At 42.4% G+C, this 17,299-nt stretch overlaps 1 protein-coding gene across 3 annotated transcripts in view; it reads right to left on the bottom strand.

Moving 5' to 3' along the window:
* Positions 1 to 15,753, bottom strand: part of hoxc13a (homeobox C13a) — a 75,201-nt gene extending 59,448 nt beyond the window's left edge. For 2 of the 3 annotated variants that reach the window (XR_001478131.2, XR_001478129.2), the window contains exon 1: positions 13,777 to 13,986. The gene's annotated coding sequence lies outside the window, so the exon portion shown is untranslated. Of the gene's footprint in view, positions 1 to 13,776; positions 13,987 to 15,635 lie in introns of those variants that run through there. The other variant, XR_001478130.2, reaches the window with a different exon arrangement.
* Between the last annotated feature and the right edge of the window lie 1,546 nt (positions 15,754 to 17,299).

Genomic DNA, 17,299 nt, shown 5'->3' with positions numbered 1-17,299 from the left:
ATTTATGAATTCATAACCGTAATGTATTTTAAGCATTTCCAGATTTTAACTTCTATCTTATTAGTGTATCCATAATTTATTGCTTCCAAAATGGTAAAGTCAACTGTAAAGTTTTCCATTATTAGTATTATATTATCGTTATTGTTGAAGCTTTTACATCAATCTTGTGATTTTTGCTCAGCAGCTGAATTTCTTCTTTAGTTCTTAAAAGGGGTATTCAGCTATTAATTATTCCAAGACAAAAATAACATGTCATGAAAAGTATATTACGGTCTATATGAGTTGTCATCATTTCCAGGCCTTGGTTCCAAACTGGGAGCTTGCTGCTCACTGGAACCAACGTTTGCCATTACTGATACAAACTGGCGTTTATATAGTACTTTTAAAATGAGTCTTTGTTTCCTATTAAAAAACTACAAAATAACCAAAGCCGCTATATATACTTCACGTTGCATTAATGTTAGGAGCACAGTTTACAAGGCAAGAATTCCCATCAACACTTCTTCATCGAACTCCATCTGAAATCAGGCAGCTGTGTCGTGGGTCCATCTTAGTGGCAGAGGGTCAGTTTGCTACTTACAGTTACGCCTTGAACTGGGGGTTTCAGGCTCAATTACTGGGGTATCCAGTACATTCTAGGGTTTATTCCACCCAAACTCTTTTACATAATGGGTTGAATTAATTAACTGCATAATTAATATTTCTTAACAATCTCCAAGTTGTTACATAAGTCTCTTTGACATAAGTGATTTAAGTAACAAACTATACAAGGCCTTAAATAACATGAATGCCAAAGAAACAAAATTAGGTTAACTAATCAAGTTGGAAACAAAAAGTTTGTAAGCTTTTAAATATGTACCATTTTAAAAGTTAATAATGATGCATCTCCATGTCCTTGCATCATCACTGAAGACTCCATCCAGAGCCCAGCAAGCAACGGGAACAAGGCAGGGTACAACCTGGACAGGATGACATTCCAACACAGGCCGGACACAGATACAAACACCATGGCCAGTTTACAGAAACGAATTAACATACCAGTACGTCTCTGGACTGTAAGAGGAAATCAAAGCACCCAAAGGAAATCCACACAAACACAGGGAGAACTTACAAACTCCACACAGGCAGATGAAAGCTGCAAAATATTTTGCCTAATCAAGCAGGACATGCATTTTGACACACGTAGGTTCCTTGGTGCACGCTCACAGAAAGTATGTTGAGAGTGGAGCAGCTCACTTTTTTAGTGAAAAGTCTGTAAAATGCTGCATTTTCAGAAAGCAGTATTTTGTTACAGCACATGTTTAGGTTGAAAAGGTGTATTATGTCATTTGCACATTTTCTTTCTGGTTGAGTGTAAACAGCTAGCTAGGGGTTTGCACTATGCTTCGCCTCAGAAATGTGACAATGAAAAAAGACCTGTTCCGATAGGCTGTTGCAGAGGTGAAATACATTAGTCTACATCATACAGACTACTGAGCCATAATTTCAGATCATCTCATTTCAAGGTGATCACTCAAACGCAAAAAAGGGATGCCTGTAAATGTTTTCCCAGTCGGAAGTCTTTTATTTTCATTAAAACACTCCCTGTAAGCCCAACAGCAAACTGACATATGTGGATCGCAAAACAAGATGTTGGTTAATGACAGTAAGTACTAACAGGTAGTGCTTCCTGAACATATCCACATAAATAAAGAATTTGTGGAAAATTAGAAAATTAGCTGTATATTGTGGTACTCAGTCCATCCACTGTCTGAAAGCCTTTTATTCCTGGTGAGAGAACTGCTGCAACCTGAAGTATTTTTGGGAAGCACAAAACAGTGCAGGACTACACCCTGCACACAGCACAGGACTCACAGGGACAAATCAGAGCAGGTGTGCCCATCCCTGGTCCAGGAGGGCGGGTGTGCCCGCACATTTTCATTCCAACTCAGTTCGTAATGGGCTAAACCAGCCAGGTACTGACTAAACCGGGCCGCTGTAACAGCCCTCCAGGACTGCAGTCGGACACCCCTGATTCAGAGGCGCGGGAGAAAGTGAACCAGGACAAACCCTTGACGAACACAGTACTGAGAATTGTGAAGCAGCCAGGTCTTATCACGACATCACCAGGGTTACTTGGGGGAAGGGTGCTTAACTGCTAGCATCAGCTACAAACTGTAAACGCAATATGAGAGATCTGTATGTAGAGGTTTTTTTTTTTTTAGAAAGAATGGAGGGGTTGTGCTTATCGTAAATTTGCACTACACTCTGTGCAAGGAAAAAATTCTGTCCTGCGGGTCCTAGAGACAATCGGGCCTATTAAGAAGCTACCACATGTGGAGTACAAATGGTTCATGACTTAACGTTAAATTACCATTTCAGAATAAAATCCAAAAGCTTTTAGTGTAAGGCAGTTTATTGTTTTTCTAAAATGATCAACTCAACAGAACAATCAGTGGGGAACTCCACATTCATGAAACATGTAGAGCCTGTTATTAGATAACAGAGTTGTTCAAAATGTATAAAGGAACTGCTGTTTGCAAAGGAGGATCCATGGTATTTTCTGCCTTGGCAAAGCAGTATACAGTTAGCCAAAGTGTGCAACTCGACTGATCAAGTCATTGGTGAATAGCAAGAAAGCAATTCATTTTGCTCCATTGTGTGAGCTTGCCTTTTATGTGTCCTTCGTGATTTTTGCTTCTCTAGAAGAATCCCACCATCCTCTATGTTATTGACAGCTCATCTCCTGGAAATGCTGTATAAAGGAAAACATTGAAGCATTCTCAGCCCAAGCTGATCATTTCTTTTGGAGACAAGCTGCATAACTGTTGGGCTCTATCCTGTCTTTAAACATGCAACAATTTCACCAATCAAAGGAAACCGAAGGCTTTAACCATCTTCAGACCTTCCTTCTCGGTCAGATGTTTTGCACTGTGGGTGCTTGGGAGCTCCTAATAGTGAGGAGACCCCAAACAACATAAATGGCAGTAAATACCCCGATGGTGTTTTTCTTGGGGACACGTGGAAGTAGGTTTGCTCAGGGGACGCGTGTGCAATGACAATGTCAGCGCAGCACCCGGATGGCTGGAACACCCACATCCTTGGGAACCATTTTGGCCATTGGAAGGTCACAGGAGGTGACCTAGAAAAAGACTCAATGTCAGTGGTACTTAAACCCCAGAGAACCCTGCATGTTGCAGCTCTCCATTGGTCTAAAACTGCTGAGCTTGTGTAAGAGCATTCAGGGCCCTCCAGAACTCCAGAACCACTGTGCGGGTTTGGAATATGTAAGCACATAGTAGATGATACAGTTCTGATCCCATAAGGTTTGGAAATGACTTCTGGCACATGGAATTGGTAAGGTCAGCCAAAGGAGGAGATGGCTATGGCTTATTAACGACTTGTTGTAGAAAAATGGCTACACTGCGCACAGTGGGCCCCATTAACCTGTGCTTTTTAGATTTTGAGAAATCTGGCATTTTGAAATTGTTGCGTTTTGTGTTGTCTGAAAAGCAACCACGACTATAGATATCGAAGTGCGAAGTGTTCGGTCTTTTCTTGGCCCGGATCCCCGGTGAAACGCCGCCCAGGGCGAGACGCTGTCCACATCAGCACGGCTGGACTGCTCTCTGTATCAGCAGCACGAGCTTTCTTAACTGCATGACGTAATCCCCCGGGAAAACATTACCACACATGCGTGTGTGTTCACCGGTGATTTGAGCCCCGCTTTCGTGTTTGTTGAACTGTTATAACGTGTTGGCTATGCCACAGGTGGGCCATACATAATGCACACCTTTTGTTGCTTAAAATGACAGGAAAAGTATTGTCCTAAAGAAAAAATGCATGGGCTTCTTTGGAAGAGAGGATCATGTTCCCGAGTCTTCTCGAAATCCCTTTTGACTGAAAAATAGCTATAAAAGTGACAGCAGTCGTTTTATTTATCCTTTTTTTTTCAAACCCAGGAAAAGGCTCTGTGGTTAATCTTTGGGTTTGGACTGAACAGAACCGCGTCTTTAATTAGGCTGTTTATAATTATTTAATTTTGCGTAAAATCTTTTAATCAGTTTTCCAACTGGGGTGCTCGGAATTCTGGTAATACATCCCCATGTTTTGGTATTTTCGAAGATTAAGAGGTGAACATTTTAGAAGTTAATTAAACCGCAAGTCTGTAAGGACAATGGGCTCACACATGCCAATCTGACGTTACGGTTTTTTTAATCTTCCGATTAATTAAGAAAGATATGCAACTTAACATATGTTAATGTTTAATTTAAGTAAAGTAAAAAGAAGCCAGACAGAGGACGGAACGGCGTGGTAATGTTTCTAATAATTTATAGTGGAAAATAAACATGGTTACACTCCGAACTGCGCGGCGAACATCTCGAGCTCAGAGTCCAAATTATTTAGCATTTAAATCGGCACACAGTGACGCTTTCACAAAAAATGTATTTTATTCTGAATTAACATGTTAAGAAATAACGCAAAACGTTATCCCCGTTTGAACAAAAAAAAATGTTTTCAACATTTTCTAGTTTACATGCAAGGCATGTGTTAAAAGAAGGGAAAGCTTCGGGGAAGGTAGAGGAATACGAAAGAAAGACGACAAGGCTTAAAATGTCTTGGTTTTACGGTCATACGGGCAAAGCCGCAGACAGACCAGACTCCTCGTGCAGCTCACGAGCTTCCGGCGCCTGAGCAGCAACAACACAACACAGCAGACACAACTGAGCAAAAAGGTCACAGACTGCCAGGCTGGAAAACTAATACTCCAACAATACAGTGAGTCTGCCCAAAAACATTTAAAAAAGAAATGTTAAAAAAGCACTGTGCTGGTGAAATTGTTCGCATTCGATCTTTCTAGTGTAAAAATGTTATTTTTCATATTTAAGACTTTATTCTAACTACTTATTCATTTCTGCTTCGTGCACAACAGACCTGTAGAATTAGACATTTAGGATTTTGACAAATCTGCAAAGGACGCTAACTTGTTTATAAGTTTAGCTTTAAGAGGTTGAAAATATACTAGTATTGACATTTTAGCAGGCAGATTATGCGAAGCGTGTTAACTGTAATTCCTCATTTGTTTTAAAATGTTTATTTTCCGTGATGTGGGTCTTTCTATGTATCCCAAAGAAGGCTTTTCACATGCAAAACATGTGCTGAAGACATCTCGTTGTGAAATTCAATATCTAACCAAATGTGTTCTGCCTCACCGTCAACCCTAAGAGGGAATCTTTGTTACTCCTATTTATCAAATTAAATATTTTCTTCCTGATTGCCATTTATCTACTTTGAAATTTATTTTCAAACTAGTTAGGCTTTATAAAGTTACAAGTGTCATACAGTTATCGTTCCTTTAAATTTAATCTTTCACAAAACCCATTCTACATTACGGTTGTCGGCAAAAATATATTATATTTCCTGGAGCTTGAATAATCTAGGCTTCAAAATATTTAAAAAAAAAAACATTTCCCAGAAAACGACCTCCATTAAATTGGCACATTTCCTGTAGGATTCGAATCTTACAAAAAAACTCATTGTATATGTGAAAAACTTTATAAAGTCTGTTACGAATTCTCCAGGACCCGTGAAAATAGAACTAGAGCACAATAATTGTAGCAACAAACTCATTTTAGAAGGGCGCGCAGAGTGTAGCTGTCCAGTTTTGCCCCACACTGAAGTAAAAGGTTCAACCCAGAAGGAGACCGTGCAGGGTGTGAGCGAGGAGAATGGCGTTCGTGCGCGAGGCAGACGGGCAGCTGGAGGAGCACCTGAGCGCCGCGCCCAGTCCGCGCTCTTCACGGGCACGAGTCGCAGACGCCGGCAACGCTCAGGGCTCTTAACTGGGGATACACCGATCTTAACTTGTTACCTTTAAGGCGTGGTAAAAGCAGTAACTTTAAAGAGACCCCTTCATACAGGTTCTTGAATGATTTTATCTTGCGGTGCCACCAGAAAACCGGCAGTGACCCATCTGTGCAGTACCATTATTCTTCAATACCAGTAAATAAGGGTCTAAATAACAGTAATTGTTTGCAGCACAGTAGCGCATTCCTTGTGCTGTTCCACAGAAAACCCTTAACACACTCGTGCTGGAGTAAAAAACAACAACTTTGCAGAGCTTGGTATATAACGGTTATCTTTATTACTTTTAAAAGCTAGAATACTTTTTGTATTTTTCTATCCTATTCGAAGCAATGTCATACAGATGAAATTCTAATAAAAGCATCATTTAAAACGCTGGATTTCAGTTTGCATTTTAATTTCACTACATTTGAGCGAAAATAGAATCTGTCCCATTGCTATGTTGCCGAACAGGCTTCTTCTCCGAGCGCATTCTACAAGGGAACTGGCCCTCTGCGGATACAGTACTACTGAAAAATACACCCGACTCCAGCCGTTTTCTTCTGAAACGTGAGTTAGACTTCATGGGGCTCTGCACAGGGAGCGACTGTCGATTTGTTGGAATAGCGAAATATTGATTTAATACCGGCGTAAAAAAAAGCGCAAGACAGACTAAATTTGAAATGTATCGTCGTGGGAATAGGGGGATCGTGACCAGTTGGCTTGCGATGACCAGACGAGATCAAAGTTCAAGTTCAAGGTTCTGCGTCCCGACACTCAGAGCTCAGGGAAAAGACCCGCTCACCTCTCACCCGGATAAAAGGGCTACACGCTGGCCGACAAGGTCCGAACACGAATTCCCTAACAGAAATAACAAGAAACCTAAACCAAGGCAGGCGGACGGAATGTATGTATCGATATACATATTGGAAAATGGAAATGTAGTTTGGAAACTCGTCACTGAAGGTACACACGTCTCTGAGTTTCACTCACTTTTAAAATATCGGAAAATTCCAACTATAAAACAAGACCATAAATCCTCAAAAATACACGATAAAAACTCCAAAACTGGCATCTCTACCAAGGCAGTTCAATTTAGTGAGGTAATGACTATTGTAAATTCTATTCCGCCAAACTCGATTAGTGGCCCCGTCTAGGGTGAGTAATTCCTTTGGGAAACAGGTTAACGAAATCACATATTTCATTCCAACTTAATTCGAGCAGCCCAACAACATGAAATTCGCAATGATTCGCTACATCAGGGACGTTTGCAGACCCAAACCTCAAGAAACACTATCCCAGTACCAACTTGTGTTACTCTACGCAACTCACATTAAGGAATCGCCTTTGCACGTGAACTAGAAAGTGAAGTTGGCCGGTGCACACTTATATATTGCTTTTGATAAAGAGACGCGGTAGATGCAGAAAGCCATGACAAATAGCTCCTGGCCTTTTATTTTAAAAAACATTGTATGGAAAATTAGTCTTGTCCACGGCACTTCCACGCGAGAAAACGATCACTGTAACTGTGTGCATCGCAAACACCGACTCCCACGGAGACTCGAGGGACACCAGTCTCAATTCAGGGCGCATACCGCGGCTCGTCTGCACAGCACGGCTTCCCCAGCCTGTGGAAGGAAATGTGGAAATGCTTCCGAAATCGAGTTTAAGTCACAGTGAAATCACGGTCTGTGGCGGGGCGCGTGTCGCAGGGTGAGAGGCTGTCTGTGTGGGGAGACTCCACGTCTGGTGTGCTGTGGACTGAGCGGGTTTCGGGGTAATGTTTTGGCTTTGTTCGATTCTCCCTCGCCCTCCAAGTCCGATTAGTTCGCTTGGTGTCCAATAAGCATTCATTCCATGAATATAAACGTCTTTATTTCAACATGAAAAATTATACAGTATAGTAACCACCATGTAAACTTGACGGGTAATTCAGAACTTTATGCATTTTAAAATGGAACCATCGTGGCAATAACGGGCGTGTAACTGATTTAAAATCCAGTTTAATAAGTTATTTTGCCGCTTAGATTAGAAAGTGTTTGAATTGAAATTCACCACTTAATACCCTTTAGTCGAATTCTAAATTAGAAACGGCGCTCAACTAAATCCGTAAATTAATACATATCGGATTCAAGAAATATAACCTATGTAACTTTCTCGTGGATAACGTTATTCACAGTGGGGTTTTTTATCTTTGTTCAAGGGATTGAACTGCAATCGCATATTTTATTCATTCGCATTTAAGAGTAAATAATGGGGCTCCCGTCCGACTCTCGCACAAACACTCGGTCTCCCATTTGCTATCTGAGATTCAAATTCGACGAGTAAACATATCTCTTCATGTACATAATTCCCGCACCCAGTTTAATTAGCAGTGTGCAATGCCTTTGCGCCTACTCTGGACCAGTACACTCCAGTCCGACTTTTCTTCCTGCGTTTCTGCACAGGTTTGTACAATAGCGCCTTATCCAGGTGACGCACGTACAGATAGATTGTCTTAGGGTTGATATTTGACAACTTACGAACCTCCTGGTGACGGAATGAAAATACACAGAGGTTTTTGTAACCACAGAAGCTCACTCGAGAAAAATGCGTGGCGATGTTTCGTTCATAAATTAACCTTTTCGAAAAATTTGTCCTTACACGAAACTTGTACGTTCGTACTTTCCAAATTACTCTGAAAAGTACTTAATACATTTGATGTAAGACTCAAAACAGCACCGAACGCTTTACAGAGGCATGAACTTTATTTTTAGACATTTTTGTTCTTTAAAGTACAACATAAACTCATGATAAGCGTTTTGTCCAGTTTTGCCTGTCCAGTGGTCACCTTGGAACTATGGATAACAAGCATTAATCTTCGGTCATATCACCCATAGGACTGCTCACGTAAACCAGCCGTTTCCCGAGTCAACGCGAACCTCAAAAGATTCTACTTAGCCTCAAAGACATGACTTTTTTTTCGTCATGTGTGGGGGGGACGGGGGGGGGACTATTTATAGCAACAATTTATTGCATCTTCGCTTTCTGGCAGGAGAAGAGATTACAGTGGCCATCTCCAGTCGGTGAGACACTCGCTTGTATCTGTAAAACCGCCTGATAAATATCTGTCACTCCGGCCGGTTTGCACACTGAAAACTTGAACCGTCTATTAAATCAAAGCGAGTTATTTAAAAAAAAACAGACGTCCAATCACTTGGCCACTCCACGGATACGATGCCACATCAGGTAATAAATATATTCACAAAGTCCCTAGAATTCTCGAACTCCCACGTGACCGGAATATGATCGCGGCCAGCCTCGACTGGGGGGCATTCTTCACAGCTGGTGTCTCTCACTGGGGGTCCGTCACCCCAGTGGACAAGGGCACCAGCCCGGCTTTGAGACATACAACTTTGTAACCCGTTCGCACAGTACAGAAGCCGCGCCTGTCACCCGCGGTTTGATGAACCCTTCATTAACGCAGAAACACGCAGCACCTGCTGCCCATACTATGTCCATTACTCTCTGCTCTGGAGTCTGTTCTGTACTGTACTGTGTAATTGTCTCCTGTAGAAAAGGGGGGCTTCCGTTTTATGCCGTGGGTGTACAGTGGGGAGCGGGAAAAGTAGAGAACATCCGTATTAGCTCTATTTTTGGGTTGGCGGCAAGGAGGGAACAAATTGGGTGAAATACCTACTCCGTTCTCCTTTCGAGGTTTAGAGGTGTCTGAACCTCAGAGCAGTCGATGCACATGCAGAATTAAGTCGAAAGAGTTAAACTGCTCTTTAGCACGTCCACAGTCTGAGAAAGCCTAAGAACAATGTTCCAGAAACACTGTAACGCAGTATGTGATCCGTGTCCAACTCTGCACTTTATTTGTCTTTCAAATCCTGGGTATATTCCAAATACAATAAAGTCTACCAAAGTTTTGGGTTTAATCTTTAGACTTGGTTTTACATGTAAATAAGTATTTAGAATGACGAAGGAAAATGTGCATATCAGCAATATTTCCGTTCAACGCTTAAATTTTATCGAGGAAAACAAATGTTGAGAGGGTGTAGCTATTATGCTCATTTACGCGCGCTCAGTGTAATTATTTTGTTTAAATGCCATCTGCATGTGTTGCGTTATTCGCCTTTCGTCTTGATAATCAAACTGAATAAGTCATTTTAATAAAACACCCTCATTTAAAATGTGAAATAACAGACTATTTCGAAATTTAACTTGAGTCTTTTATTGCTTTAACTGTTGTGTTTAAAGACCAATTTTTCCTTTGTGCTGAAAATGTTTTGCTCACTCGCCCTCTTTAATAGAAGTAAATACAAACCAAATGTAATTGTTTTTCTTGATGTTGCAGGATTTTATTGACGGATTCAGCGAGTTAATGGGCGATGAAAAACCACACTTTTTCGCATTTTACCGTGCGTAGGATTTTATTGAGCCACACAAAAGTGTATATTTTGTGTGACTCCCAATATTCAGGGTTGATTTGGAATTCTCCCTGTATTAAAAAAAAACGTCATCAGTCTATGGATACTTAATTGTGTCTTTAATTGTATAATTGACGCCGAGGCTGTAAAATTATTTGCGAGAGTAACGTTTTATGTTGGGGATAATTAAGATACTCTGATATATTCTGGACTTAAAAGTCAACGAGTTTCGTCTTTCATTTGGTGATACACTACTTTTTCATTACCAACAGCGTCGAACGTTTTCAGAACAGACAACACAGCCAACAGGACCCAGTCCTCACATAACCCAACACTTCGACTGTTGCGTCATCTCCACAGGACTCGCGCGACATCTCCGCTCGGGGTGCTGGGACAGCTGGGAGATGTAGTCAAACCCCCCGTGGACGCCGTGCGCGCTTTGTGCTGTTTTGTTCCCTGTGCTGCTTTCTTCTTCAATTTGTTGTCCGTTTTGTGAAAGAAAAAGGGCAAGTCATCTGTGAAAGCGGCCATTTACACCACTGTGCGCACACTAAAAGACAGCGATTCCAAACATCTGGGTGTAGGTTTCCTATCGGAGGACGGTTGAACAATAAGCTCTGTCTACGGGTGAATCTGCTCGTGGTGGGTGCTTACCCAGAGGGGAGGAAAAGAGCTTTCTCATAAAGAAAGTGTTCGCCGACATCCTAAACCATTTTTGCCTTGCGGGAATACAGACGGGAAAAGACGTCCTTGGGTGATTGTGCCTCAGGCACGTGGGCTGGAGGGCTGGGGTGGCACACGAGACCGAAGGGGGGAGGGAAGCGCGGGACACTTCAGGAAGTCAGGTGGCAGCAGAGCCCACCCAAAGATTCGCGTCCGGAAAGAGGTTTCGGCGTCGTTAACGCTGGTACACACTCCGCTGAACTGATGTACCCATTCCCCCTGGTACTGACAACAAGAGCGGTAGGAGGAAGGTGAAAAATGCACCAAAACCCGTCAACTCATTTCCATGTATTTAAATAAAAATCTAGCTTGATCTGCGTCTAAAACCCAGCCTTGCTCACACCAGGGATGAGCGCGCTAGATTATATTCTCTAGATTGCGTGCGGCCGACCGCAGGTGCAGATTTATAGAATCACTGTAATTCTCGGCCTATTATTATTACATGTCCACATTTCAACAGTGACCAACTGACCGCGCAAAACACTTTGGGTGATAAGTACTTGGCACAGGACCCAGCGCAAAGCACAGTGACAAAGAACGTGTACAGAAATCAGTAAACATTTACAACCATCAATGTTGTTTATGTGTAGAGAACGCATTTGCAAGAGATCAAACTCTGAGTAACATGACCATCATAATTCTATAAGATTATTAGCAATCAGAACAAAACAATCACGTATTTTGTGTCTGGCTAGTAAGTGTTAAAGATGTCCCGAATGAAACCATTAAGGGCGTGTCTCATGAGGCTATTCATAGAATTGTTAGTTTTTCGTAGGATTTCAGATTTAGTATCTCTTCGTCTCTTAACAATTGTCGCTTTGCATTAACTTTCGTTTTTGCCTTCACACTGGATAAATTACAGCCGACTGTCATAGTTCAATCTGTTTACTTTGCGCCCCGGAGTTGGTGAAACCACAATTGCAGCCCTGTAACTCGAGTTGACTCACTCGTGTACATTGCGACTTGTAAGGATCAATGATCAATTCTTTTTCCAATCATTATTTCCAAATAATTATCAACTATCCGCTAGTTTAAGAATAGGAGACGACAACTCTAGCCAGGTAACTGCAGTCATTCCTCTGTTGTTCCTAAATGAACCCAGAATAATGGTGGTTTTCCGAATACATTTCCTATATTATAGAACGGCAACAATTCTATTCACCGACTGCTCCTTTAATTTATAAATGTCTACTTTTGGGCCTGAATGTGTTGAAATAAACGTAAACACGTTTAGTGTGATATTTTGACATTTTTTAGAAGGGGGAAGAAGTGCTCAGGGGCTCTTATTGATAGTTATTTTTTTTTAAATGGCTTTATTTCTTAATTACAAAAATGTAATAGTTAAAGATCAATCTGCTGAATTTTACGCCACGTAGGTGACCGTGGGGTTTTTGTCCTGAACAGCAGAATCCCGCGGTCCTGCGCTGTCCGGACAGGTGCGCCAAGAACCCAGGTGCTGCAATCCACATATTTTATGATAAAGAAAAAAAATTATAAGACGGAAAAAATGAATTGCAAAAAAGCGCCGAGCAAATCTCATCTTTGTTTTGTCGATACCCTAAAATACAAACAGGTAGGGGGTTGACAGAGTAGTGTTTTTCAAAATCTAGTCATTAATATTAAAACATATATTTATATCTAAAAACATGTAATACGGACCACGAACGAAAAATATAAAATCTCCCTTATACTTCGCTTTTAAGCGGTTTACAATGTGAATCATAAAAAGGTAACGTCCGTTTATTTACTATCTTCAACTCCAATATTAATGTCAAATCAAATTGAGAAAAAAATGTGATTAGGTTTACGGTTCACCATACGGTTCGCATTGCGTTTAATTCGTGCAACAAATCCACTTTTTCGATGTCTGATACTAAATGCAGTAAAACCTCAGCACACAAGCTTGAAGTTACGTTAAAGGCGCATAACATTTCAGCCCTAGTTTCGGATACTTGCAGCGTGTCCGAAGTGTCACAACAAGCAAACAGGCTGTTTGTTGAAACGGTGGATGAAGACTTTGCCAGCACAGACCGGCGACCTGCTGCTCCGGACACCCCGCAGGGCCGCGCGCCAGCGAGCCCAGAGCAGACCCAGCGCGCGCGCCAGAATTTCCGGAAATTCGGTACAAAACTCTGTAAACACCATCCTCGTTTTATACTCTATGTGCAGCAGTAGATACATTGTCAAAAAGTTCAACTCAAATGTGCAGAATGCCATTTGATTCTCAAACGCAGGGTTTCAAAGTGAGGCTCCGATCCTTGTAACCGTTTGAAAAATAAGACTTTTCCGCTCATTTAAACACACGCTTGAACAGAAATTAGAGATGAGAAATTCTGGTCTGATTAACCCGAATGACTCCAAAACGTTCAGGCACAGTATGCTGTTCTATTTGTGTATATTTACTTACAGATTATCGGTTTAAATGCATGGAACTGCTTTTATGAAATCGTCCAATCATCTAAGTACTGTACACCCACGCTAAGCGCTGCAATTATCCCACTCATTATACCAGTGAGAGGAATTCAATGGATTTAGCATCCTGCTTACATTGTTGCAGTGGAAAATACCATTTTTATACGTTAAAAGCCTGCTTGATGAAGACAAAATCGGCAGCTGGTACTTCTTCGGCAAAGCGAGCTGTTGCCCTTCAGTCTGTGTTCTGTCAAGTTAATACCGACGCCGCTTCCTGCTGTATTTCGCTGGTCACTTCCCCCTCCTCGCATCACCTGGGATAAGCCGCTGGTAACGTCTACAGGCCCACCACAAAACAGATATTAACACATGGACACCAGAGAATAAAAACCGGCTCTGCACTCACCTCACACTTTATTCGGCTTCGGGATGACGCGGGCTTCGTGGAGGCCGGCGTGGATCCAGGCCGGGAAGGAGGACACACAGGCCGGTTTCATCTGGGGTGGAAACTGGAGGGGTCTGCAGGCCGGCCTGCGGTTTGAGCTATAACAATAGGGCGCTTTGAGCGAGCGAGCCCAGTACAGCTCTCACTCCTTCGAAATTCCCCTCTCAAGCAAGCCCTTCATCGCCAAGAACCAGGAGGGCAAGTGAAGAGTTAAAGAAATTATTTCTGAGCACCTCGCATAACCAGCGACACCAGTCAAGCTGCAGGTCCTTGTCATGACGAGGAATGCGCCGAAGCCACCGGGTTGCCTTTATTGTTAAAACCCCAAGGAAGAGGGGGAAAAAGCGCCCATACAGAAGTTTCGTTATAGAGCATTTACACTAATGGTTACAGAAACTGCACGCTGAGAAATCGCCAGTAAATAATTTAATAACTTGCTATTAACATTATACAGCAGCCCAGCCTGTACAGTATTGCAAAATTAGCGCTATCTAGGGCATATAACATTTCCCCAGCTAACCACTTTCAACCAGAAGCCAAATAAATGCACTATATATGGGACCCTGGGTCTTCGGTGCAGTATAGAAGGCTGCTTTGCATCACTATTGAGTGGAATTTATAGTTCTTCGTTAACGTAATGCTTACATTCCCGAAAATTAAAAGGTGTTGACATAAGCAAAAGTTTAATTTCGCTCCAGAAAAGTTACCTATTTGATCATGATAATACGTCAGGATTTAATTCAACTACTTTTGCTTGATTTTGTTTTTCAATAACGCCCTTAATTTTTTTCTCACAAATACAAGCACTAGAAGCAAAAGGCCTTTTCTGACATCAGAAATGACCCGCACCTGGATTGTTGTCGACGTAGGTGTGTACAGTTACGCATAAAACGCAGAAAAATAAATCTCTCGCGCTCGACTTTCCGTTACAGTAACGCTGAAAACCAGGGGAGTGTGCCGCTACACGGCAGCTTGTGTTCGGTGTGGTCGACGACAAAAATACTTTTAGGTATACAATAAAAAACAAGATCAATAACGACAACTGGCGTTAATATTTGTTGGGCCCACGGGCTTATCCTTGTTTATTTTTTCTAATTCTACACTACGTAAAACGTTCCGACAAGACGTTTTAACGTTACCCCACAATAGCAACTGTAGGCCGACTTGCTGTCAAAGAACTCCCGATTTTATGCTCTTTTCTGTGGACGACTGGCAAATAAAAAAGGCCCAGTTTTTTTAGATTGCGAGAGATGCGCTCTGAAATCCTCAACTGCCCTTTACTGCCTTTCGTGAACAAGTCAGAGTCTTCCCAATTAAAGTCAAATAATTTGGAAATGTCTGAGAGCAAATGTAAAATGCATGGTTTGAAGTCCAACAATTAACGGCCTATAATTAACCGTTATAATAAGAGGAGAGTAAACCAAAATTATTACTTCTACCTCGCCGAGTCATACTGTAGCTTGTTCAATAAAAAGGAATAATTGAGTCCAGTGATTCCTGACCAAGACTTCGGACCAAAAATTCGGGCTCATTAATTCATTACAACACTACACCACGACTGCGTGCTGGTTGAGAGTTGGAACGCTCTGAAAGAGCCAGGTGGTGAAAAGCCCCGCAGAAATATGTTTAATTGATGATATTGCGTACCGTGGTCATGCAGCTTTCAAGCCACAGCGGAAAAGCGAACATCCGGGGCTCGAGCTGGCTCGAAGCCTGGCGATGACGACCTTATTTGACAACAACAAAAAAAATCCGTAAATCACGCGGATTATTCCGAGATGTGCGGTTATGATTTATGGCATAATTTATTTTTCCAATACCTGGTTTTCGATTCCTCTATAAATAAGATGGGCAGATCTTCACGACCAAATCAACACGGTTTTTTTTTTAATACGCTGTATATCGGATTAAGGACGGAGGCCTCCTCCTGTCCGGTTATGTTTATCAAAGGGACAAAAATGTTATGTCAACAATGCCAAAGGTACGAGAGTCATAAAGCAGCGCACAACTTAAATCTAAACTAAAAGGTGACGAAAGTCAGCCAGCAATTTGTACCTTTCGCCTGTTCTTGAAAAGGCCCGCCATTTCATTTCACTCTCTACCAGACACCCACGGGCAGAACCGCCCTTATTTCAGCGGGATACTTTAAAAAGCGACTTTACCCGGGGGGGCGCCTCACTTTCAGACAGTTACTCGGTTATCATCAGTTCTGAGTTTTTCAAAGCGACGTTTTGTTTTTCCACCGGGGGTGGGGGGGTTTCGCAGACTGAGCCCAACGTCTTTATCACGCCGCGCCGTCGCGAGCGCCTCTCACGAGCCTGCCTTTGTGCTAGAGTAGCGATGATGTCATCAGTTCCCACTTCTGAACCAAGTTTTAACAGGCCTGCGCCACTGCCTCGTTATGTGATATATTCTACTTATTTGTTGACTTAAAATATTCATTCGTTCGTTTATTATGAAACAATAATTTACATTATAAATTATTAGGTTACACCTTTTTTTATTTCGTTTAGTTTATGCCAGGTATTACATTTAACTTGTGGACAGGGGGAGCACACTGCTGTCCCTGTCCTTAAAGAGGTATAGTTAAATCAGACGTGCACCTAGGGCGAGTTTGGTGAGCTGCTACTGGGGAGACTGTTCAGAGAAAAAAACAGATCAGGAAGAGAGAGGTTTATAAGGACGCCGCCTGAGAGATGTGTTCATAGAGGTGTGATGTCCCAACTCTCGGCCTATCTTTCTGAAACATACCCAGTAGTGGCTGAACTTTCCTGGGGGGATGGGGTGGCAATTTAGCAGGCCTGGATGAGAAGTGAAAGTTCACCCTGAAGTTCCAGTAGACTAGGGTGATTCTTTGTAGGGTGAAGTCTTGGTTGTCTTCTGGAGGAATCTCTAGTCTTCATTAGAACCAGCGCTGATTGGGGGCAGCGTGAGCTGACAGCCCAATTTTCCACAAACGCAAAACGAAATGGCGGCGTACTGGTTAGCATTGCTGCCTCACAGCGCTGGGGCCCTGCGTTCAGCCCCCGACCTGAGGTGCTGTCTGTGTGGAGTTTGCATGTTCTCCCGATGTGTGCATGGGTTTCCTCCATGTTTCATCCAGCAGTCCAAAGACATGCTGGCAGGTTAATTTGCTCCTGGGAAAGCTGGCCCTGGTTTGAGTGTGTGTGTGCCCTGTGATGGACTGGTGTCCTGTCCAGGCTGTACCCTGCTTTGCACCTGTGACGCCGTGACCCTGTATTGGATAAGGTGGTTAGAAAATGAATGCATGGGTGGTAAAAGCCAATCAACAGGCAGAAGGCATCGCTTCCTGGGGTCCTTCCTGTGTGGGGCTGTGCCTCCTGTTTGGAGAGTTGCGAGTTCTAATCCCTGATGGAGACACAGCTGTTGTACCCCTCAGCAAGGTCCTGTACCCAATTTACTGCAGCAAACTCTCTCACATAGCCGAAACACATCTGTAGAAGGAGAAAAAGATAATTGTAAC

This window comes from Lepisosteus oculatus, chromosome 1, assembly GCF_040954835.1.
Source record: "Lepisosteus oculatus isolate fLepOcu1 chromosome 1, fLepOcu1.hap2, whole genome shotgun sequence".
Classification (NCBI taxonomy): Eukaryota; Metazoa; Chordata; class Actinopteri; order Semionotiformes; family Lepisosteidae; genus Lepisosteus; species Lepisosteus oculatus.
The sequence above is the reverse complement of the archived record's forward strand: the minus strand, read 5'-3'. Positions and strand labels throughout refer to the sequence as shown.